The following is a 25,673-nucleotide window of genomic DNA, read 5'->3' as shown; positions in this document are numbered from 1 at the left end:
ATATTTAGAAATAAAAAGCAGGGCAGACTCCGTGGTTATTTGCTCCATCACAAAGCATTACATAACGTTCTCTGGAGAACAGCCATCATTACAAAATAAGAATAATTATGAATGTGTGAAAGCACAGGGGTGCATTGTCCTGTCGGTACCGAGTGGAGATTGTCAGCAGCTTGCAGAAGTAACGGTATACAGAGTAGCCATCATTTAAAAAGTAGTAAGTAACTGCAGAGGAACCAAACACTGCAATTTTAGACTGGATGCAAAAATGGGCATTAGCATTTCACCTCAATTTGAGTCTTAACTAGATTATACCTTGAACATCCAATGTCTGCAACATTAAAATTAAAACTAAGGGGCAGCAAAGGGACAGACTGGGTGTTCTGAAAAGCTCCTGTGTATGGGTGCATTGGAGGTGGCTGACAGCTGCTTTGACATTAACTATCACTAGGGCTAAAAACCATCAGGAAGAACATGCATAAGTCTTCAGTGCCTTGCTCCCCTCCTCCACCCACCCACTTTATTCACCCCCTCTATAAAGTCACCTTCATGCTCAACCTCGGAGTAAACCTGCCACACATTCCACTCAGAGTGGGCTGTTTGTCAAACTTTGCCTACATTTGTCAGCTGAGCAGCTGAGGCTAGTGAGTCGCACTGCCTACTCCCCCGGCCTGGAGGAATCAGTGCCCTGTGTGCAAGCCTCTCCCCACTGCACATAAGGTTTTGTTTTTGCAGCAAAAGGTTCAGAGAAATAAGAAAATCCATCATCCAAGATTTGTATTAAATAAACCCGCAGACAAGAGGAAAAAAGAAACGTGTGTGGCAAAGAGCTGAGGGCAACATTTTAAAAATCCACTGGGACATGTGCTTCTAAATCCACTAGGTGCCTTTGAAAATCTAATCTTAATCCATGAAGCTATTCTCCTAAATCAGACTAGTTCAGATCTCAGAATCCTGAAGGAGCAAGTTCATACAAAAAGCCACTGAAGTCTTTTCAGGGAATGCTGCATTTTGACCATTTTCAGAATGCTGTAACTGTTGTGGGTTATGAACTATAGGGCTCAGCATCCGAACTTGAGGCACAATCCTGTAGAGCGCTTTCAACCCCCCACTGAGGGCAGTGTGGGAGGAGGGCACTTGGCACCTCACAGGATCAGGCCTTTGGGGTCATCCAATGATTTTAAAGAGCGATTACAAGCAGGGTGGAGGAGAAAGGTTAAAAGGAGAAAAAGCCCTCATTTCATGCTATGCAGATGGTAGTTTAGGGTAATTCTGGATTAAAAGAGCAAAAGGGTTTTACCTGAAAGAACAGAATCAGTCACAGCAAGTGGCAACTTTCAATGAAGTTTAAGTTTTACTCAGACACACTGATGATCTTTCTGCGCATTGTTTAAGATTAGTTAAATTCTTTGCCTGGGATGACAGATAAGGCAGCAGGATGCTGTAGCTCCTCCCTGCTTCCACCCTGTGTTAACACCTAATTTAGGATCGAAACAAGTGCTGCAATTAGAGTGTGGGTAATTGCGATGGAGGGGATGTAATGTGAATGCCCCAGATAGCATCCTTACTCTTACACAATTAGCTTGTAGAAAAGGTAAAAGGAGACGCAGAAAGCTAGGATGAGAAGCCAGGTGGGATTAGTCACTGAAGACTAAAAACACAATCAAAATATATTTAGTACATGCATCCATTCACCCCCTCCTTCACCACGCTCACACGAGGGATTTCAATATTCCACAGACATTATGTGCGTAGCAGCCCAGCAGTAAAGTAAACGAAGTTAAAACTAATTCTCTGCTGGAGAATGTAATTGCTCTGACAACAGACAAGCAGCTCCCATGGAGTGGAATTGAAAATATGAAGGCAGATGATCAGGTCACTAGGAAACTGCTCCCCAGCATGGTAGGAAGAGAATAATGGCCTCACAGCACACAAAATTTTCAATCTGGAATAATGGTTAAAATCCAGTGACAGGAATATTGCTCTGTTTTTATTCGCCAAGATTGGAAGGAAGCCCTTGCCAGAAATAATAGGCAAGTTACAAGAATCAGTAGTAATGAGATGTGTCTGTTCTGACCCCTAGTGTTTTGTCATCAAATGTAAACATCCCTCAATTTTGCCACTAATGAAGTGAAACAGCTCTTGAAGCTCCCTCTGTGCAAGGTCAGTTTCCTCCCCTTCCACACTACAGGTAGGAAGATCCTTCCATAATCTCCTAAGAAACAAAATGAGCTACGTTACCTTCATAGAAATCGTCTTGGTTTCAACATTGGTTGAGAGCACAATCATTAGATCCACAGCTCAACACCCAAAAGAGATTAAGGCATCTAATATGGGAAGTTACTACTACTTCCAGGCCAACAGTTCAATGGCCAACCTGGAAGAGTTAACAAGGCTGCTCTTAATCCTCCTCTTCATTTCTAAGGTACTTGCCCATACTGTTAGTTATTGAGAGCGACAGATGATGGCTAGTAATTTGTAAAGAATTTTGACAGTAGCAAATTTGCTGCTTACCAATGCTCAGAGAGCATTATGCATTCTTTGGCCTCATTAGTTTACAGATTCTGCGAGAGTGACTAATTACACAATCCCCCACACTTAAAAATACCACTAGCTAGACCATCTGTAGCATCACAAGCTTAGGCACGAGACAGACTGGGATCAAGACTAGAAAATATGGGCACAAGACCATAGCACAGTGAGATAGCTAGGACATGAAAAGGGAAGCAGTGGATGTTGAGCTGGGCAATCATGAAGAGTCACGTGACATCTCATGTGGCCCCCAGTTGCAGTGATTGCTTCTCCAGTTGAAGATCTGTTCAAGAGGGACAATTGAATAGCAGGATTTCTGACTCAAGGCTCCTGCAAGCTCATTTTATGCTGTGGATTGTTCTACAGCTGAACCTTGTGGGAAAACACACACCATTTGAAAACACACACACCCATTAGTACCAGATGAATCAGTGTCAGTCAGCTCAGTCCCTGACTAGTCCGATGCAGCAGAAGTCTGAGTCTCTGAAATGTCAGAGTAGGAGTCTGAAGCTTAATGCCTCATCCAGTGCTTGAACAGTCAGAAGAGTGAGGTAGTGGGCCACGGGTAAGTCAAGTCAGTGCCAAATTAGGGGCTGGCTGAGGGTTCTGTTAGAGTCTCTAAAATAGGGTTTGTTAAAAATAAAAGTTCATTTGGTTACAGCATAATAAGGCACAACGCGCTGTTCCGGAGTCTGAAGTAAGACGGACGGCAGCAGCGAGAGACACACCTTCCCTTAGGCCCAGTTCAACACTATTTTCTGTCATGTTATGTTTAAAAAGAAAGAAGGAACGAAACTGTCGGCTCACGGGGGTCTTCCAGTGGGATTCATGGGGCTAGATGACACAGATCAGCAATCCACTGGCTGAGAGCGCAATTCAAAACATAATTTAACAGAAAAAACATAAGGCAGGGGAGGCTTCAACGGGGAGTTCATGGCAAACCATGCAGCAGCGATTGTTTAAATACTACAACTAGACAACACAAATACTCAAACTGAGTCACCGAAATGTAGCAATGGATAGCTGAGTCCAGGTCTGGTTTTACTGGAGGGACCCTGCCAATGCCCCCCAACCACACACACTCCCCCTCTAAAATCAGAACTAGACCCAGGCACCCTCTCCCAAACTCAGTAGATTAAACAAAAACAAAAGCCTATTTATTTAAAAGTCACTTTAGAGGTAGGTATCTCACTTCAAACGAGGTGTACTTTAAACCTGCAACAAGTGAATCATCACTGAGAGCAGAAGAACGCTTCCGTACTCCCCACCAAAAACAAGTCAAAATCTGATGCCAACTAAAATTGGCTGACAATTTAGGAACTGTGCTACAACAATAAAATAAGATGCATATTTAAACCCACACCTGCGTGGCTGAGAACTGCAGACAAGCAGTAAAGATATTCTGCTGCAAGGCTAAAAACTCAGCTTTAAATGATACACTTGCTGGCACAGTGAATCAAAGCCAAGAATCTGATAGAAGCTGAAGAGCTCCTCAAACCATTGCCAACAAAAAAAACAAAAAAAAAATCAAAGCAAAACCAAGAACTGCATGAAGCTCTGGACTTCTGAATGGCATACAGCATGCTAGAGTCCAGACATTAATTAAGAGAGTGAGCAGTCATGGGACAAGAGGGAAGGTTCCTCTCATGGATCAGGAACGGGTTAAAAGATAAGAAACAAAGGGTAGGGGGATTTAGTTGGAGATTGGTCCTGCTTTGAGCAGGGGGGTGGACTAGATGACTTCCTGAGGTCCCTTCCAGCCTTGATATTTTATGAATAAATGGTCAGTTTTCACATTGGAAAGAGGTAAATAATGGCATACCCCAAGGATCTGTACTGGGACCAGTGTGGTTCAACATATTCATAAATGATCTAGAAAAGGAGATAAACAGTGATGTGGCAAAGTTTGCAGATGATGCAAATTTATTCAAGATAGTTAAGGCCAACGGTGACTGAAGAGTTACAAAGGGATCTCACAAAACTGGGTGACTGGGAAACAAAATGGCAGATGAAATTCAATGTGGATAAGTGCAAAGAAATGCACGTTGGAAATCACAATCCCAACTGCACACACAAAGAAAGATCAGAGTTACTGTGAATAGTTCTCTGAAAACATCTGCTCAATTTACAGCAGCAGTCAAAAAAGCTAATCATGTTAGGAGCCATTAGGAAAGGGATAGATAAGACAGAAAATACCATAGTACCATTATATAAATCCATGGTATGCGCACACCTTGAATAGTGCGTGCAGTTCTGGTCACCCAATCTCAAAAAAGGGTATATTAGAATTGGAAAAAGTATAGCGAAGGGCAACAAAAATGATGAGGGGTATGGAACAGCTTCCATATGAGGAGAGATTAAAAAGACTAGGACTGTTCATCTTGGAAAAAAAGAAATGATGGGTGGGGGGGAAGATAACTTTTATAGAGGTCAACGAAATCATGACTGGTGTGGAGAAAATGAATAAGGAAGTGTTATTTACCCATTCATACAGCACAAGAACCAGGGGTTACCCAATGAAATTAACAGGCAGCAGGTTTAAAAAACAAACCTAAGGAAGCCCTTCTTCACACAATGCACAGTCAACCCACGGAACTCGTTGCCAAGGGATGTTGTAAAGGCCACAAGTATAACTGGGTTCAAAAAAGAATTTGATAAGTTCAGAGGATAGGTCCCACCAGTAGCTATTAGCCAAGATGGTCAGGAACACAATCCCATGTTCTGGGTGTCCCTAGACCTTTAACTGCCAAAAGCTGGGACTGGGCAACAGGAGGATGGATCACTCGATAATTGCCCTGTTCTGTTTGTTCCCTCTGAAGCCCCTGGCACTGGCCACTGTCAGAAGACTGGATACCAGAATAGATGGCCTGTTGGTTGAACCCACTATTGTCATTCTTATTCTGATGAAATTACTGTAGGGAAAAAAATTATGCCACTTCACAACTGGAGCTGCAAAAGTGAAGCAGAGTTCACTGCTTCAACAATATTGTTTTCCTTAGTGTGTTCCACATTCCTTTGATGACTGCAGTCCATTAAAGTAAATGGAACATTCCACTGAACCATTCCCCAGCATGTAAAAATAAAATTAACACAAAGGGTGGCCATAGCAACTGTTAAAGGGAGAAAAAAACCAGCCAATCTGCCTTCCCTTTGTTTTCAGATTTTTTTCCAATTATAGGACTACTGTTGGTGAATGGTAAGAAATTAACACTCAACATTTTGTGGCAGGCTCCTATGTGCATTTATACAGAACAGGAACACGTTTCTTTTTCAAAATGCTTGGGGCTAAGGTGCTATTGAGTGCAAAGTAATTTACAATTTACAATGCTTTAATCAAACCTTGACTCATCATTGGGTTAGGTATTATCACTATTTTACAAAGGGGTAAAACTGAGGCCACAGTTACCCCAAGTCAATAGCAGAGGAATGAAACATGCAAGTCCCGTTTCTCAGGCCTCTAGTCCCTCACCTCCAAGCCAGATAAATGTGGCGCTGTTCAGTGTGTGCATGGTATCCAAGCACTCAGCTCTTTTTAAACAAAGTGCCAATACACAGGTGCACCGAGCCTATCTTTAGCACAGAAAAACGTACTAAGCCACTTACAGCTGAAACTTTGCAGGAGTTGCTAAAGACCTGGGCATGTCTGTCAATGTTAAGCTCATGCTGGAGTTCGTACAGAATATGAGCAGGGGAAAGAATCCTGCCCTGGGATTCCAGTTAACACTAAGGCCTTGTCTAGACTAGGATTTGAACGTGAGTAACAAGTTAGTGACAGCCTTCTCTAGACCAGGCATATGGTCTACTTTAGTCTCCTGAGGTCGGTAATACTTTGGCCTGATTCTGGCTGTTGGGTGGGGTGTGGTAGTGGCTGGCGTTTGACCTCCAGTATAGCACAGACCACTAGACAATGAGCTGGTGGTCCCTTCTGGCCTAAAACTCTATGACTTAAACATGTGTTAGGATGCCTCTTTGTGGCAGAGTGTAGCTCACTGGAGTTAACTTGAGTTCCTTCTTTTGAATTAGCCTAGCTCAAGTGAGAGCACCCACACTGTGACCACCACTCAGGCTGTTGTGCCCATCCTGGAGGGATCTCCACTCATATGTGAGTGCCAAAACTTCTGAGGGCATATCCGGTGGTTCTTTGCACTGCAGGTAAACTGAGCCTCTCTATGAATTATCTTTCCCAGTGAATTATGGAATAAAATTGTCTGAACTTTCTGGGCACAGAGGGGAAATTGTTGGGAGGAACCGGAGAACTAGCAGCACTCAAGTAGAGCTAGCCTGCGTCCACAGAGCGGTCATGTTAGCAGCTGACTTGTGTTGAATGGCCCATCAGGAGATATGGGCTAAAAGCTTGAGTTAGCACGAGTTAATAGCAGCACCACTCAAGTGAAGAACCTGTGTGAGAGGACAAAATTATAATTCAGGTTAACTTTGCAGTGAAGACAGACCATTAGACTAGTCAAAGTTAAGTTTCAAATCCACTTTCATCCCACCCACCAGGTTTAAAACCTGTGCCTTTTTAAGGCACATTAAACTGGTCACTATCTTGCTTACTTCTACAGAAGCACAGGAACAAAGACACTGTCCGCAGAAAGTGGTACACGGTTTTAGAACATTTCTCATATCCTGAGGCCTTAGGATGGAAGCCAAACAGACACTAAATCAACAGGTTTATGGATTGGGAAATCCAATTCAAGTGTAAAGACTTAATTCCCATTTTTCACTTCTGCTGAAGTCACACAAATACTTGTATATTCTCAACTACTACAGGTCCTAGTATTACCTGATTTCACATTAGTGGCTTTTAAGTCTAACAGCCATAATATGCATTTCTTTAATTCAGCGTTCCAAAAGAGATCTCACTTGCACAGCGTGATATTCAGCCACAAGACTAGAGAAGACTTTCTATTAAAGTCCACAAGTCATAAAAGAAAAAAAGTGTCCTAAAGAGAGACTGAAATCAACATCTTCAAAGTGAAACTGAACAGCTTAATGTCATGCTATCATATTCCTAGAAGGGTCACCTGTTTGTTTAAGGGGGATTACCCACATCAGAATTAATATTTCACTTTCCCAGAAACATACTATAGACCCCCTTCTGGTGCTTTATCCCCCACCCACATGCAACAAGGCTGTTAGATACTCAATCAACTTCAACTCAGAATATGAATCAATATGGAAACTCCCCTATCTGTCCCCCATTCTCTTCTGGAGGCTTTTAATTTTCAAAAGTTGGCCACCTAAGTGCTGTTTAACACAACGGCTTCCTGTAGGGACAAAGATGTACTTTTGATGTGCCTAACTACAGCCTGTTGCCAAAGGAGTACAGTGAGTCTGCGGCAACAAAGAGCTCACCTGGAAAGTGGCTGTCTGCAGAAAATTTTCAGCAATTCTCTACCATTGGTCTGGAATCTGAGCAGTATTAAATGATAGTGCAATGGTGGAAACTGGATAAAAAATTTCTGTGCAGAGATGATCAAAGTGATAAAAGCTTATTCATGGATAATTAGTCACTGCATTGGGACTTTGTAACATACTGTTAGCTTGCCAAGATCTCAGATCATAGCATTCAAAAACTGGTTTCCAAGTTGTCCTATTCTTCCTACCCCCCAAATACAAAAGCTACCTGAAAGCAGAACATCATTTGTGAATGCCCTTGTATTTAACATGGCCACATTTCCACAATGTGGAAGTTGGCTATAAAAATTTTCTCCAAAAGTGAAAACTTTGGCTCCACCGTGTTCTGTTTTGAAAGATCACAGCTCAAAGATCAATGCACCAGATCCTAGGGCTGGTGTAAATTTGTAGAGCTCTACATACATGACATCAATGGAGGAACATCAATGTGTGCCAGTTAAGGACTCATACTGATGTGTTTACCACTCAAACTCCTTTGACTTATAAGGCAAATATACTTCCTGGCAGTGACTAAACAATCCTCTGCACAACAGGTATAGTATGAAGAGTCTCGGATTTATGCCACAGTGTGTAGGACACAGGATCAATTTAAGACCAAAATGAATGTTTAAGAGCATAAGCATGTCAAGATCACCAGCTCCAGGCCTTCACTGTCAGGTGTTCCGAGCGATCGTACCAAGACTAGTTATGGGAGAAGAAGAGACATTTAACCAAAAGGACTGGCTAAGCGAATTGCAAGGCTGTAAAGCCATGATTACAATCAGCAGATTTAAAATTTGCATGTTCGACACATTAATATATTTGTTTGAGTAAAAATATCCTACTCCTCACTTAACCTATAGGACGACACCAGGCAAGTAATTAAGATGTGTGGTTCAAGAACACCCACACTTCAAAACTTGTCATATCTGAGAAGTGTGCCTAGCCTTGCTTAGATTTCCTAGGCGAGGTTTAACACCTTTCTGATATCAGTTTATTGTTCTATCAAACATCGAAAAGGTCTGATTTTAGTTTGATCTTTGGAGCAGACACAGCTCAACTGCAGGGTGGTGGGACTGATGCACCTAAAAGGTAATTTATCAGGCTGCCTGGCTCATTTGCCTAGTGCAAGCCTCTTCATTCTAATAACGTAAAAAGCTACCTCCAGGCCCTAGCAACTTAAAGAAAGGACACTCGCACCTAAGGTGTCACAGCTGAGAAATACACCCCCCCAGTCATAGCACTGCTATGGAATCTGACTTGATATCTGGCATTTAAAATACTGTTAAAATACACAGGCACTGCACAGGACAGGTGCATTGCAGGAATTTCAGCTAATAAACTGATGAACAATCTTTGAAGTATTGGGCTGGGAAGCAGACTCTTTATAGCTTATTAACAGAAGTAAAGTATCTAAGAGATCAGCAATTTGTATCTTCTATTTCTACCTGACCTGGTGCCGCTGACGGAAGTAGTTTGGTGCCAAAGGGGTATTCTCCTTTCCGTCAGTGCCTCTGCTGGAAGAATGGGTATGGTCTGTGGGATGAATTGTTTGCAGCAAGTAGCACATCAATGTGGTACGTTAAAATTCTGAGCTGTGAGAGTCAGTCAAGTAAGGACACAGCACACAGGATATCCTCAGTTACATTAAGAAAATTTCAGAGTGAGCTGTAAAGGACACGTGGTGCTTCAACAAACATTCAAAGCCTCTACTAAGTGGGACTTCAACCCTATAGGGTTTTCCATCAACTAACAAGATGGTCGCCATCAACTCTCCTCCCCTACCACACAGGCTGCAGAATCCAAATGAGTGAAAAAACAATTCCTCCATTCCAGGGTGGTAATAATTAAGAGTACTGCTAAAAAGGTCCTTCCAAGATGACCACTATCTCCTTCCCCCTCTTGTAGAGTGCTCATTGAGCCAAGGGAGTTGTTTGTCTTTGCTCTCCATGTGTCATTCTCACTCAAAGAGCACATGAGTCAGAGGCTGTGCACCACAGATGCCACTGATAAAAGCATACTGCATTTGGGAATATTAGCAACCCCACAGAACAAAGAGGCAGCTCAAAAACACAAAAACCTCTATACCCCATCCATCGACTCCCAATCAGCTTCTCCAGTAAGTGCCTGGTAAATGTCACTGGCTTTAATCTTCACATAAATATCAATTTCTAGTGGTTCCAGATTAACTCCTAAACTCCTGTGCATTAAAGAAGCACCAGCAAAAATTAAAGGTCATCAGCAATGCAAGCTGTGAAATACCTTTGACATTAAATTGTGTTCTTGTCAGCTCAGCCCATGTAGTTACTGTGAACAGAAAAAGTAAGATTTAAATTTTTCTCTTCTTCCAAGCAATATTAAATAGCCTACTCAACACTGCTCCACCTGATCTTTTCCAGGGGAAGGAAAAGTCACTTATTCAAAGCAGAACAGCTAGTAAATGCAAGGCACTAAGAAAAGTAGAACAGTCACAAAAGAAATGGCTTTCATCCAATTTTGAGGTGTCAGTAGGTTGAAAGCTTGACCCAGTAACAGAAAATTGGCCTTCTAATCTAACCCTTACTGGGCTGACTGTCTTGTGTGTGGTGGAACAAGGGGTGTTATTTGCACCTTACAAAAGTCCAATATTGTTACTGTATAAGGTGCAGTGGGGAGTCCAAGTTTCTACCTAGAATAATGTAACAGGTTGTCTCTACACAATTTGCACCAATTTAGCAAAAATCTGTTTATAAAAATAAATTAAGTCTGTGCAAAGTCATTGTGTAGATATTCTTAAAATCAGTTTAAAAGTGGCTCTTAATTAAGTTGGATGCAACCCTACCACTCAATCCCACAAACACTTTAAGTAATGGGGCTACTAGCATGATTAAAATCTGTCACAAGCTGTGTTTACACATTCAGATTCTTAATGAAGCTGCCACCTCTCTAAGCTACTGGACAATACAGTGCAGGCAGTTTTTAATGTGGTTTATAGATCTGTGTCTTTTTGACCAGAGATGTTCCAGAGCTGTGAGTGTTTGATTCCCTCTAGTAAATCAGAAAGACAGTGTGACCCACTTTGAATGAGAAGAAGTACAACTTGTCTATTTCCGTACAGAAGAGACTCAGCTGCGGAGCAGACTGTGTTCTGACCAAGGACAGAACAGAAGTCTTCCTTTGCAGGACAGGCTGTAGGATACCCATGCAGTACACAATAAGCAACTGCTCGCAAGTACTCATGTTCTTTTTGCTCACCTGTCAAATATAAATGGAAGGGTAACAACCTTCCTGCATACTGTACTATAAAATACCTCCTGGCCAGAGGCACAAAATCATTTTACCTGTAAAGGGTTAAGAAGCTCAGGTAACCTGCTGGCACCTGAACAAAAGGATCAATAAGGGGAAAGATACTTTCAAATGGGGGGGGGGCGGGGAAGAGAGGGAAGAGGTTTTGTTTGGTCTGTTCTGTGTGCTTGCCGGAGACAGATCAAGAAAGCAAGCAATCCAACTCCATTAGGATTAGTAAGCATCAGCAAGGCAATGCGTTAGCTTACTTTTATTTTGGCTTGTGATTTTCTCTGTGCTGAGCGGGAGGTGTATTCCTGGTTTTCTTTTTGTAACTTTAAAGTTTTGCCCAAAGGGAAATCCTCTGTGTTTTGAATCTGACCGCCCTGTGAGATTATCTTCCATTCTAATTTTACAGAGATGCTTCGTTTAACTTTTTTCTTTCTAATAAAGTTCTGTTTTTTTTTTTAAACCAAGGCTGGTTTGTGCTCATCTTGTTTATTCTCAAGCCTCCCCAGGAAAGGGGGTGTAGGGCTTGGGAGAATATTAGGGGAAAGTAGGAACTCCAAGTGGTCCTTTCCCTGAGTTTTGTCTAATCAATTGGTGGTGGCAGCATTACCTAATCCAAGGTACAAGGGAGAATTTGTGCCTTGGGGAGTTTTTAAGATAAGCTAGTAGAAATAAACTTAGGGGGTCTTTCACGTCTGTACCCTCGAGTTCAGAGTGGGGAGGGAACCCTGACATCACCCAAGAGGCTTTGCTCCTACAGGAATGCCATATTTTGTATAGCATTAACACTATTCATGAAATGGTCAAAAAAAATCTTCTACAGAGATTAGTGACGAAGGATCACATATAGCATCACTGCAGGAAGTTACTTCACTCAGTCTGTGAGCACTAGTTTATTTAGCCCTGGCAGTTTTAAAACATTTATTCTGATTGGAGTTTTGAAAGAAGTATACCGGAAAGAATGGTTCTTTAAGGGAAGGGGCAAAAACCTAACAACAACTAAAAAGGTAGCAAGGAGCATGGAAGACATGTAAAAGCAATGGGATGCCAAGAAAAGCCCCAAGGTTTATGGTCCACACCAGACTACAGAAAAAGAACAAGGAGTACTTGTGGCACCTTAGAGACTGTTAACAAATTTAGCCCACGAAAGCTTATGCTCAAATAAATTTGTTAGTCTCTAAGGTGCCACAAGAACTCTTGGTTCCTTTTGCTGATACAGACAAACACGGCTACCCCTCTGAAACCAGACTACATAGTCTCTCTATCAAATCCAACCTTCTGCTGACACTGCTATTTCTTCCATGGCAGGGGCCCAGTTGTTAATCTCTGGACCAGTGGTTCTCAACCTATTTATCATATGCAGCCCACAATGTGTTACCTGGGCCACAAGTTGAGAACCACAACGTGTTCCCCCAACTCTGCCCACAGATCCCTCCACATAGTGGGGCCAGGAGTATAGCCCTGGGCTGGGGGCTGGGCAGCAGCCCCAAGCTGCTGGACCGCACCATGCAGGGCTGGGTGGCAGCCCCAGACCCCACCACGCGGCCCGGTGGCCTTTAGTACACAGCTGGGCTGCAGCCGTGCGCTAACTGGGCTGCATGCAGCCCGCGGGTTGAGAACCGCTGCTCTGGACATAGATAAAACCCAGTTTGCGCTTGCAGTGTATAAAGGACTGGATTCTACTTTGTCACCTCAACCTGTGCTCCAGCCTTGGACTTGTACAGGGCTGGAACCAAATTCGATGTTAACTACCCAACAATACCAAGCCATGTTTTAAGTTGTGGTAGTGACCTTGTAGTGTAGATGCAACCCACTAGACATTCAAAAGGACACACGGCTAATCTGGAGGCAACAGCTCTGTGACCTTGCCTCCTGTGCTCAGAACAGCCATTATCTCCCTCTGTAGCATCCCATGTGCCTCCTTGCCCACAACTGAGCAGAAGCTGGAGCCTAACACATTTCCTGTTATAGCAAGTTCCCAGCATTCTCACACTAACAATGCTCTGAATCAGCCACAAAGGAGGGAGGAGAAGAGGGAGGAGAAGAGAGAGCACTGCCATCTGTACACAGCCCTAGAGGACAGTGCTGTCTCTGCAATGCTCTCAAGCTAGCCCAAGTCTGCTCCAAAAACATCTCCCCAGACTCAGCGCACACCACCACAGCAAATAGCACTGGGCCATAAGGGTGGCCCAGCTGTGTTAGTTTCAGGATGTTTTAAAACACCCCGGATGCAAGTCTCAAAACCTCATTCCTGGGAAATTCAAGTACTAAATTTTCTTCTGCACTTTAAAAAGGAACATAGCCAATCTCATCTGAATGGGACAGGGGAAAACAAATCAAGGAAAGGAAGTGTCAGTTTATCATTCTGCAGCAAATTTGCACAATTTTTAAAAAAGAAACTCACGAGACCTAGCTGGCATTTTTCATGAGAGTTAATGCCAAGTGATTTACTTTGCTGAAACACTCATTTACTTTAAATGTTGAAGAGAAGGAGATGGCAGACAAAAGATCAAATACTTTCTGCTTTTTGAACCTTTGCAGCTTCAGTTTAAACTTTAAACACATGCCAGTTACATCCAGTAATCACTTATACAAGTAATTCTGAGTGTGTCAGGCACACACAGTACCACCATTAGCAGCATGTGTATGATTGAAAAAAGTTAGAAAAATGGTCACAATTCAGTGCTTCAAGGGTAAATGCTGGCTAAGTCTAGACAAAAGGTAGGAGACAATTACACTGTGTTGGAGGTCACACTCATATGGTTAAAATCCAAAAAGGAAGCAACCTTGAATCCTGGTTAGCTTGCAAGGTAAGCTCAACAACAAATGCTGAAACCTACAGCTACTTGATGCTTGAAAAAGTCATTCCTATCTTTTAGGCATAGCAGCTACACAACCAGCTCTCTCCAAAGCCAAAAAATTTTTTAATGAAAAGACTCAGATGGATTGAAAAGCACAATGACTAGAACGGATACACAGAGAATAGCTAGTCTTGCAATTGGTTAAAAATGCATATTTTTCTGAGAAACCGAGTGCTTTATTACTTTATTTTAAAAAGCTATGGAAGAACCCTTCATGTTTCGGGAAGTGCAAAGCATTTGATCAGGAAATGAATCCGGTTCTCAAATTTCAGCCTTTGCTTCCTGTCCCACTAGAGGACAAGAATGTTGTGTAGGCACTTGAGAGTGAATATCTGGCATTACTGAATAGCAACTCCCTCCAGCTGATCGCAAAGCAGCATGGGACACCATGCGTGTGAACACAAGATGAAGGGAAGTCAGTGATCCAGGGATGCAGTGCTCTCTAAAGAAGAGGACAGGGTTACCTAATAAAGGGTCTGTGTTTGCAAGATTAAGGTATTTACATAAAAGACATTTTAATATTTACTAAGTTAAGACACACCTCTAAACAAAAACAAACTGCCCCTGCCCCTGTCAAAGTTGCATTTTATAGTCAGCTGTGGATGCCGATTCAACCTTGTAATCATTATCTTAAGAGGAATAGTGGAAGATTCATGAGTCCACTGAAGGTGGGCACTACACCACCACAAAACATGCAGTTGTCTTATGGATGGTCCCATATTGTTCTGGAAGCCACAACGAACAACTCTGTTCTTGAGGTGTTAACACAACTCCAAGTGGGTTTCAAATTATATCAACTCTGGAAATCAGTTTAAGATACAAGAGAGGTTCCAGAGCAGAGTGACAATTTCAGTTCAGTATTGCTTTATCTTCCCAAACTGGCACAGTATTGCTTTATCTTCCAAGACTGGCAGCTTACTTCAAGGAATGTCAAGAACTACTGAACTGCAGATCCACTGAGACTGGGTGCTGGGACTGAATGAGATGCCAGCTCTCACACTAGTGAAATAAAATGAGCTAAACATGAGTCCTAATCCAACAGGAAAACTCCTCACAATGCAGCAAGGCCACAGTGTTTAATCTCCACTATTTTATCCCTGCTGCAACTTTGCTGGCTGTTTCCTATAGGTGTAAATTTGATCCATCATCCATCTCCTATTACACTGGTGCAGCTTTTCTCACCCAGTGTGGTTAATACAACAACCCTCAACTTTCAGAAACCTGGAATTACCAAGTTTTCCAGTCACATTTTAAAAAGACAGAACAGGAAGATAACCATGCTCAAAATATAGTAGATGATGTCAACAGAAAAGGTAAACTTAGCATGTCTGCTTCATACAATCTTCCTCCTTAAACCAAAAGTAGAGTAAATACTAGATATCACAGTGATGGACTCTTTATAAGTTGGATTTGTAGCAAAACAAAATGCCTACCACCAAGACTGAGGCTGGGTCATGTTCTGGAGCTCTGAACAAACCTCAAATTGGAAGGCAGGGTAGGGGAAGGGTACAACACCCAAGCTTTTTTTTAGGGATTGGCACATAGCCTGGACTTGTTAAAAATGTGTTTTCCAGCCCCATGCATGTTTCATTTGGTTTTGCCTTGTTTGGCAAGTAGGTATCTGCCTTTACAAGATTATGCTGCCTGCCACATTATGCGAGAGCCTATCAAAAATACTCCCTTCTCTTCAAACTTGGAGTTAACTTCCATGCCCGTTTGCATGGTACACCTTTCCTTGTGCAACGTTCTGAGCCTTGAAAACTACAGTCTCCCTAGGATCTTTGTGGCTTTGTAGCTCCCACAGCAGACTGCCTTCTCTTAGGAATGCAAACAAGTGCACAGTAAATTTGCAGTTTTGTGACAGACCAACCAAGGTCAGGACAGTTTTCATTCACACAGTTAACTGGAGAGATGGACTGTAAATCCAGAAACTCAAAAACTGCTTATTTGAAAGCGTGCACAGCTGGGACTTCAACTTAGTGTAAATGGATAAACTTAGAAAACAAAAAACCCAACAGCAGGGTAATTATAAACTTTATTATTTGGATTGTGGGTGCAACTAGAGACCCCAACAGGATTGGGACCCCAGTGTGCTAAGTCAGATGATCCCAGCCTCAATGAGCTTACATTAACGCATATTTCTCTTTGCAGACTCTGGCAGAAGAATAAATCTCTCTCTACATCACAAAATAACTCCATGATTTTGGTAAACTGAGCCCTTCTGCGAATTTATGGCCCTGCTAACAATGTGGGGAACTCGTTACCAGAAACAAACAAATGAGGTGTTGGGTGTCATTAGCCACCTCTTGCCTACCCAAACAAGGGGCTGTGCTAAGCAACTTTCCAGCTGACTCCTGCCTTATGTGGAAGGTGCTAGTTTGGCTCCCAGGCTGGGAGCCACAAAAGGTGTATTCAGACTAGGTCAGCAGTCTGCTCCCAAAATACACCCTATGGACTTGTCTTGTTGCATAGACAGTGAGTGGATTTATGAAGGAAAGCTAATCTATATGAACAAGAACAAAAATGCTTTATCTAGTCTCTTGCGGCTGCTCAGCCTTAATAATCCACTAGCCCCTCACGTTAAAAACCTAGAAGCAAAACTTCGCAGCCTTGAATCGGTTTGGCTGATTTAAGTGAAAGCACATAGCACAGTATTGGGAAAGCCAAAAGATGATCATGCACCACTTCTGCCTACTCAAAATGATCAGAATTCTTCTTTTTTTCCCCCACCCCACTCTCACAAGTACCAGAAAAGAACCTTGCACTTTCTGGTACACCAGAGCCAAAACATGCAATCAAATGATTTTCTCCCCTTCTTCAATAGGCCTGACCTGTAAATTGTAGGTAAGTTAGTTTGTAGCTGACCATTCCAATTTAAAATTTTTATTAAGATGATGTTAAAAAAAGCGAACGGTACAGAGTTTAAGCATAGAAGTTTCTGGTTGTCAGGGAATAACACAGATTATCGAGGGTGCAAAGTTTGGTTTAAGATCGGGTGGCATAAGGAATACATAATCTGCAATATCCCCGATTGGAGGTAAAAGGTTGATGGGTCAAAGTACAGACATTGAGATATGAGGGTATGAAGTTCATAGAGTGGCTATGTCCGGGTGTGGAGTATAATGAGTGGATATGATGATGAGGATGGATTGGTAAATTAGGTTGGAGCTGACCATTCAGTAGTACACTGTAGTTATATTTCTTGCATACCAATCTGCAGACAGTAGGGCAAACTTTTGAAGAGCATATAAACAAACATCAAGCTCTATCTGGGTTCCTGGAAAGCTGCCTTCAGAGTCCTTCAGGACGTGAGGACACACATCAGCTGCACCTTTTTGCAGCACTAGAAGAAAAACTACACTTAATTTCGGAACTTGCCATCAGAACTAGTGTAACTAACTTCCATCTGGCTGATTAAAAAGGCATAAAGAGCACTTGCCCTTGCTGAAATAAGCATTTTGTTTATCATTCTCCCTCTCGCTCGCTGGGTTGCGAGCAGATGTGAAGCACTCCAAGGGCTCAACTGCGTACACTGGCACAGGACAGACTATGGTTATCTGGAGGTCACATCCCTCAGCAGCAAAAGCAACAGGCCACAGCACAAAGCCATTTCTCAGGCCCTTCTGGGAACCCCATCAAATTAAACTATCCATTTGGTTTATTTGTTGGTGATATGCGGAGCACAGCAGGCAGCCAACACATACAGGCCTAGCTCTGAACTGTACTTCAGCAGTGGCTGTGATGCTGAATATTTTTGCACCCCTTGGGACTGCACAGTTGTATATTTGTTTGCCGTTAATCCTTTTGTATCTGCAGTTCCCAGAGTTACTACTGATAGTAGTAGACTTGGGCATCTTTTTGAAAACCCGAAGGATTTTCCCGCCACAAAGACCCATGGGCAATGCAGAATGAAAACAAATAAACCAGTATAGAAAATAACTACGTAATGTCGCTGGAAGGACACTGGACACAGTGAAGGCACCCAAGGTTATAGAGGGGAACCAAAAGGAAAGAGCAACAGGAGACAAACTATTGCAAGGCTCTGGTGTCTGGACAGGGATAATCTTTCCAACAACAGAGCTTTGTGGCTTATTTATTTACAAGCCAAAGGCTAAAAAAAGATTCAATAGGCTTGTTTTCATTAAGACAGTCTCTGCAAATCACAGAGCTGCTCAGTGCTACAAGTTTTGATCAGGTTTGTACTCCTCAAAGAGGATGGGGACCAGCAGCAGACGGGATCCTGTAAGCATGAACTTGGCATTTTAGTGCTGTAAACATGTTAATTTAGCTACTGAAATAGCGGGAGGAAAAATTTTTTAAAAGGGGGGTGGGGACTACTGTGCTTGATTAGCTCCATCCCTGGGTATCCTCTGCCCATTTAACTGCCAACTGACGTATTCAAAGCATGCTCAGAGCAATACCACTCCAACAGAAGCGAAGCCCTGAAAAGAACCCTTACAATGTAATTCTAAAGTAAAAACAAGGTAACAAAGAAAGAGAGATGAGGGTTAAAACAAAGATAACAGCTGAATTGTATCATGCACAAACCTCCTTAGTTCTGTTACTTGTTAAATTTCTTACCTCCTCGTTAAAGGAAACAACTAGACAGCACAAAGGGGACATCAGTGGTGGAAAGCAACGCTCAAGTAGTGCATTTTTGGAGAACAGATGTCGTACTTTATATGAGTACTGAGAAGAGGCTGCTGGCATTACCTAGTGGGAAAGACCGAACAGTAAGCTTATTTCTTTTAAGCACAGTTGCCCAAAGCATGGTGGAGGGATACTCTGAATACCTGAAAGGAAACCAATTTTAAAGCCAGAAGCAACTGGCCAAAGTTCAAACAGGGTAAAATTTGCTTTGATTAGGAAAAAGTGACAGCAAAGATAATTGCACAGTGGAACAGTTTTCATCAAGACAGTTGTGGCACATTCTCAGCTATCATAAGGACAGGCAGCATGTTGTCTTCAATTCCCAAGCCTGCCAGAAACTCAGAGTAGCACTCCACTGCTGGAGAAGCCTATCTGTGTGCGTGCCTCCAACCAGGCTCTATACACCAACAGCTTTAAAACAGGGGGCATACGCCAGAATTAGTGAGGGACAGCACAATGAGCATTGGTATTATGACTGAGTGTATTAACAGTGTCACTTAACCACACCAAAAAATAATAAAAAAAAAAATTTATAAATAGAGAGTTAAACAATTATATTTTTCTGTAAGTCCCAAATGGCTAATCAAATTCATAGCCATGAGGTTCTGCTCTTATCAGGAAGGCCCAATTGGCTCATTCAGGGTAACAGCAGCTAGCCTGACAGAAGTAGGCTAGAGTACACAGACCAGAGGCTGGCCTTAGCTGCAGTGATGTGCCTGTAGATATCTAGGTAAAAAGTTTGTCTTCTGTTTCAGAAGGTTTTTGTGTACTGAGCAATATTCGTTCTATACTGTACATTTCTATTTCTCTAAGCATGCTTGCCAAGTGATCAAGCTGGCGAGTCCTCCACAACTGTGCTTCCTAGAACACTGGAATTTTAGACTGCTCAACACCTGTTTCAGCTGCATGTGAGGTTCATATATGTAAATTAAATCAGAGTTTGCCAGTTAACCACACTTCCTCAAGATGGTTGTAGCTATTGAAATTGACAAAATCACCCTCCCCCCTTACATGCTCCCTTCCCTCCACACCAACAGGCCAAGTTAACAGCACAGAGATTAACAAACAAAATCCGTATTTTCTCTGAATCATGCAACCACTTCCCCTGAAAGGATGTTCCATAAAAGCAACTAAAACAGAAGCCAGACAGGAACTGTAAGGAGACATTTGCTCCCACTTGAACAGAAAACATTCAATGTATTTTCAGTCACAGGGTGTTAAGGTAGGTGATGTAAAAGAAATTAATTTCACCACCGGTGGGGACATAAGTCTCCACCACTGGAATTCAGCAGGACATCATTCTCAGAGTCCAGGACACTCACAGTTTACATGCAGAGATGTTTTGGCACACGTCAAATCGGCTCCCTCACAAAATAAGCCCCGCTGGCCACATGTTTACATTGCAGCAGAAGTTTGTTGCTTCACATTAAAGGAAGACTGCTAGCTCAAGGCTCACCATAGAAAGTGATCCTCCTGTAGAAGTTCAGAGCATAAAATCTCTTGCATCACAACTTTGCTACCTGCTTGTCCATGGCAACTCTCTGGAATTGCATGCTAGACTTTTTTGTGAAGTCTCCCGCTGTTACAACCCCCCACTGGCAGAAGACATGTCAGGAGTGATAGTATAGCCAGGGCACTGGTATTCTTAACCAGCACATCATTTAACCCTGCTCAGAAGAGGTCTGGTGAGTATGGAAGTTAAATGCTGGTGGCTACTTAAGGCCTCCCTAGTCGTTGCCACTAGAGCTGCAGCACTGGGAGCACAATGGTGGGCAATTTCCCCAAAAAGTGGCGTGGACAAGGCCACGGAGAAGGTCTTCTAGCCTACATCTACACTGCATACCGTGGCAACAGGGTATAGGATACTTGTAGCTGCATGCCGCAGTGAAAAGCCGGGTGTGTCTCTCTGTGGCAGGAAAAGACTCCTGCAGCACGATGCTACCCTGCGATGGGGGAGGCACTGTTTGGCCGAGCCTGGTCCATACCCACAAGGTTTAGACATGTCCTTACTCTACTCACCAAAACAGTGCTTGACCATCTACACTGCTATTTATACCTTTGCTGGGGAGGGGGAAGAGGGGCAGTTTAGTGTACGTACTCTACACACCACTGAAAGAAGGGTCCGGCTACACTGCACATGGGTAAGCAGTAGCAGAGGAATCTTTAAAATGAAGTGCTACATGAAGCCAAAAGCGGCAAAGATGATTGTTTACAACATAGCTTAGAAGTGGCCCTTTAAAACTAGCATAACCCTTGGCTAAGTCTGGAGTTAAACCCATTCCCATTAATACATTTTCCAGATGCAAAAGTTCATGATGGTAAGGGGCTGGGAAACGGCTATGGTGAAAAGAGAACTGTCAAATCTAGCACCTTGCTGTGGGAAAGAAGGGCCATTTTCCAAAGCTAGTGAAAACAGAAAGGTGTGAACTCATTTGAAGAGGTGAGTAGACGGCCTGCACATACTACAAGGATAGACTGATGGACGGCGTCAGTTCTGGGAGGTTCTAGAAGGTAATGATCCCACCAGAAAAATGCCAGCTTTGAAAACATTCCCACGTACAAATAAATGCACTGCATGGATTTCCCATGCAGAGTCCATCAGTGTCATACAAACACCCTTATCACTAGAATTCAGTACCCTTCCAACAGCTGGTTTTGTGTCTGACGATTTCCCTATAACACAGATTTTGGATTAATGTTCACAGTTGTGCGAGGTGCTGCACAGAATACACGCAGAAATGGGCCTCTGCCCGAAAGGTCTTACAATAGAAAAGTAGGTCTACAACAGTTCCAGCATACCGAGTACAGACACTGTACACCCACCTGGCAAGGGTGTAAATAGCTGTTTAGTTGCTAAGGCACTGCTTACGCGAGTAGAGTAGAGATACATCAGAACCTAGTGTATATACTCTACACGGCTCTCTACAAGCCCAAGAAGCACCTCCCATGTCTACACTGCTATTTTTAGGAGTGTAGTGTCCCGCTGCTTGAGACTTTCCCTACTACAGTGAAAGACTCCGGCAGGAAGGAGCTGGCAGAGCATTTCACCACCGTGTGTAGCTACGCACTGCAGTGTGGACACAGCCTGCCTTTCACTGCGGTGTATAGTTATACACACACTACATACCACCCTAAGAGCAGACAAGTACTTCCATAAGTTTATTTTAAACCTGCTGCCTGTTAATTTCATTGGGTGATCCCTGGTTCTTGTGTTATGTGAAGGGGTAAATAACACTTCCTTATTCACTTCCTTCACACCAGTCATGATTTTATAGATCTCTGTAAAAATTATGCCCCCTTTAGTCATCTCTTTTCTAAGATGAACAGTCCCAGTCTTTTTACTCCCTCTTCATATGGAAGCTGTTCCATACCCCTAATCATTTTTGTTGCCCTTCGCTGTACTTTTTCCAATTCTAATATACCCTTTTTTGAGATGGGGTGACCAGAACTGCACGCAGTATTTAAGGTGTGCATGTACCATGGATTTATATAATGGTGTTATGATGCTGTCTATCCCTTTCCTAATGGCTCCTAACAGGATTAGCTTTTTTGACTGTAAATTGAGCAGATGTTTTCAGAGAACTAATCACAGTAACACCAGATCTCTCTCTGTGTGTGTAGCTGGGATTATGGTTTCCAACGTGCATTTCTTTGCACTTATGCACATTGAATTTCATCTGCCATTTTGTTGCCCAGTCACCCAGTTTTGTGAGATCTCTTTTTGTTTTTAGAGGAGGGGTTCTCAAACTGGGGGTCGCAAATTTATTACATGAGGGGTCATGAGCTGTCAGCCTCCACCCCAAACCCCGCTTTGCCTCCAGGATTTATAATGGTTTTAAATATATTTAAAAAGTGTTTTTAATTTATGGGGGGGGTCGCACTCAGAGTCTTGCTATGTGAAAGGGGTCACCAGCAGAAATATTGGAGAACCACTGAGGGGCCAGTGCTCTAAGAGATGAGCACAATCTCCTATAGCTCCCAAGCGGGCTTAGAAACACAACTAAACTTCCCAAAGCTCACATCAACTCATCCCAGAGTCATTAAACAAAGTAATTTATGTTTGGGAGCCTTTGGTTCTTGCATCTGGTTTGTACTCAACATGATCCAACAGTAAATATGCAAGTAACAACAGTAAACAAAAATATTTCTTTGGAAATAGGTTAGGTTGTTGTCCCACAATCAGAAGAATTGTTTTCCAGACATTTTTCTCAACTAGTGAAAAACAGTTAAGTAGTACAGAAGTATGCCGTAGTTTGCTTTTACAATCCTTTGCTTCTGCAATGTAAGTGACCCTAGGCTTCTTTTGAGGATGGCACAAAGGGCATTAAAAGATGCTGCCTCAAAGGTTCTCAGGAATCATGTCCTTTTGTTTTAGGGCTGTCTGAAAAGCTGTTTCTGTTGCTGCTCTGAATGGCTACATGGTGGGTGACGTACACCCTTCGATAAAATATTTTTGTTTTGCAAAACCCTGGTGTTATTCTTTAGTTTGTAGACATGACAGTTACAGAATCTGCATCTTGCAGACATCTCAGCATTCTCCACACAAATCTTACTGTCAAGGGTGTGGATTTCGCATAAATCAAGCCTTTACTGCCACAGAGAAAGGAAAAAGGAGGGGAATTACTGGCAGTATGGACCACTCCTGCTGGCAGTGTTCTGCAGCCCCGCCAATACTTTATAAGGAAATATCTTGGATGATGTGATTACTGCTCCTGTTGCTATGTTTTCTGCATTGCATGTCAGAGGCTCTAACAAAGTGACTTGAGTAGGGATTTCTGCAATATACTCCACCTGAGGACTAGCTGCAGAAATATTTATCCAAGCCAGCATTTCTGAGGATCAGTTCCCAGTACTACAACCACCACTTTGATGGGAGTTGGGGGGTATGAGGGGGTTAAGCTTCCAGTCTCTGCTATGTGCCATTCATAAATCCAGAACCACTACCCTAATTAACAGGAAAAGGAAAAGCAGCCCAAATCCCCAGGTTTTGCCTTTCTGTGAAGGAGCAAAAAAGTCTCCTATACAGGTCATCAACATGGCTGCAGCCAGACTGTGACCAACCTTTGTTTATTAATGGCAAGAAATCCATTGAATATACCAAGAGCTGTGATCCAGTTAGATTGTGGTGAGGGGGCCTTCAAGGAAAGTTCAGGTGCTGCAGGAAGCAGCACTCATGTAAGAGGCACTACTTCCTCAAATCAGCACCAGCATGGCACTGAAGTGCCATCTTTCTTCAATAAAGAGGTCCTGATTACTTGTGAGAATTGATCGAGTTTGCAGAGACTTTACAGTCAGCTTGGCAGCTTTTCTGTCTGTGTGTAACTCGGTAACTTTTGAAGGTCATAGTCGATCAATTCCAAAGTTTCAGGGAACATTCTAGGAATCAATGGCCAGAATCCTATTGATTTGGGGAGAAACTGAAAAACCAAAAGGGGAGGGGGGGGGCAATCAGGAACACATGGAGTCACAAGGAACTCTTTAGCACAGCCTCAAGCACCTCTGCAACTGTCTCTAGATCAAACACCTGGTTGATGGCCCCATGAACACCTTCCACAATAACAATATCGCATCTCATCCCTGCTCATCGTCCCAACAGAATTTAACACTGGTACTTTGAATGAAAGAGAATGGGAGCATGCACATATACCATCATACTGGGGTGGAATGTGGGACCCTGGTATGAGGATGAGGGAATAGGGCACAGAAGAGGGAGGGAAGGTGTGAACAGGGGGCAGAGAGAACTCTGACGTGGGAGAAGAATGTGGGAACAACACCTGATGGGTGGAGATTGTGTCCCCATCCTCCCCATATCTGGGCCCCACAGAGCCTCTGCAATGGTGCTGGTATGGGAGAGAATGGGAGACCCTGGTGTGTCACTCTGCCTGGCATAATGGTCCTTAGCAGACTGGGGGGGAGGAGAGGGAATGAGGGGCACACAGAGCCCCTAGCTGAGGGAGACTGGGGAGTTGCAGGGAGTCTCTGAAAAAGAGGGGGATGGGAGGGTGGCACCCCAGGGAGCTTTGGGGGGGGGGGAGGATGGAGTATGCAAGAAGCTTGGGTAACAACAAGCTACCAAGTGTGTGACCCCTAGTTAAAAACATCTCCTTGTGCTTTACAGAGGAGCAAAAGGTGTTAACACCAGTGTGCTGGTCAAACTCCAGCTCCAGTAATTATGCCTCTCTGAAGCCTCATAGTAACGACCTCCTGCTGTGAACGGTTGTGCAGTGTTTTCCCCAGTTTAGCTCTATAACCAAAAAAAGCACCCACCCCGGGCTCAAAACACCTGTGACAATTTGAAAAGACACAGAGAAGGGTTGCTGTGCTCTATTAGGCACCTGCTGCATTTACTAGTTAATTTTGTAGACCACTTGGTGTCGTTCAGAATGAGAAATGCTAGAAAATGCAATTAAAGAAAGTCAGACAGAACCAAACTGCTTCTCTCACCCAAAGAGGCTGAGGTAAAATACAATGTCTGCTTCTACTGAACATGTAAACTACTAAAAAACAAAAACAAATCAGTCTTCAATCCCACTGCAAAAATAAAACACAGCATGTTGGGAGTCACATCAAGGAAGACTGGCAGAACAGGACGTACTGTAATCTTTTGAATCAGGAGAAGAGTTGCACTTGTTCTGACTTATTTGGCCTCAGAGCAACATGTGAAACATGAAGCAGGGGGAAAAAAAATTGTCCTAAGTTATCAGCAATGATAAACACTGGTGCTGAGTGGAAAACGGAGGAGCCCCTCTGATTTAAAAGCCCACTGTCCAAACGATTTCTGCAGTGTTGACCACAGAGCTGCACACACTTTTCTTGTGACCTTCCACAGCTACAAGGCATGTAATAATATAGTGAGTTCCTCTGGTTAGGACTGGCTATGAAGCCAAATTCTTCTCACAGGAAAGAAGAGCTCATGCATGAGGTCTTGTATACACAATATGAGGAGGAAGAATTCAAAAC

The 25,673-nt window shown here is 43.0% G+C and overlaps 1 protein-coding gene across 8 annotated transcripts in view; it reads right to left on the bottom strand.

Annotated features, from left to right (window-relative positions):
* Nucleotides 1-25,673, bottom strand: part of GNG7 (G protein subunit gamma 7) — a 127,918-nt gene that overhangs the window by 57,557 nt on the left and 44,688 nt on the right. Inside the window, exon 4 of one of the 8 annotated variants that reach the window (XM_039515574.1) lies at nucleotides 18,645-18,776. The exons of the other annotated variants lie outside the window; for them this stretch is intronic. The gene's annotated coding sequence lies outside the window, so the exon portion shown is untranslated. The remainder of the gene's footprint in view (nucleotides 1-18,644; nucleotides 18,777-25,673) is intronic. 8 annotated transcript variants of the gene reach the window in all.

The sequence above is a fragment of the Mauremys reevesii genome, linkage group 26 (assembly GCF_016161935.1).
Source record: "Mauremys reevesii isolate NIE-2019 linkage group 26, ASM1616193v1, whole genome shotgun sequence".
Classification (NCBI taxonomy): Eukaryota; Metazoa; Chordata; order Testudines; family Geoemydidae; genus Mauremys; species Mauremys reevesii.
This window is presented reverse-complemented; position numbering and strand designations above follow the sequence as displayed.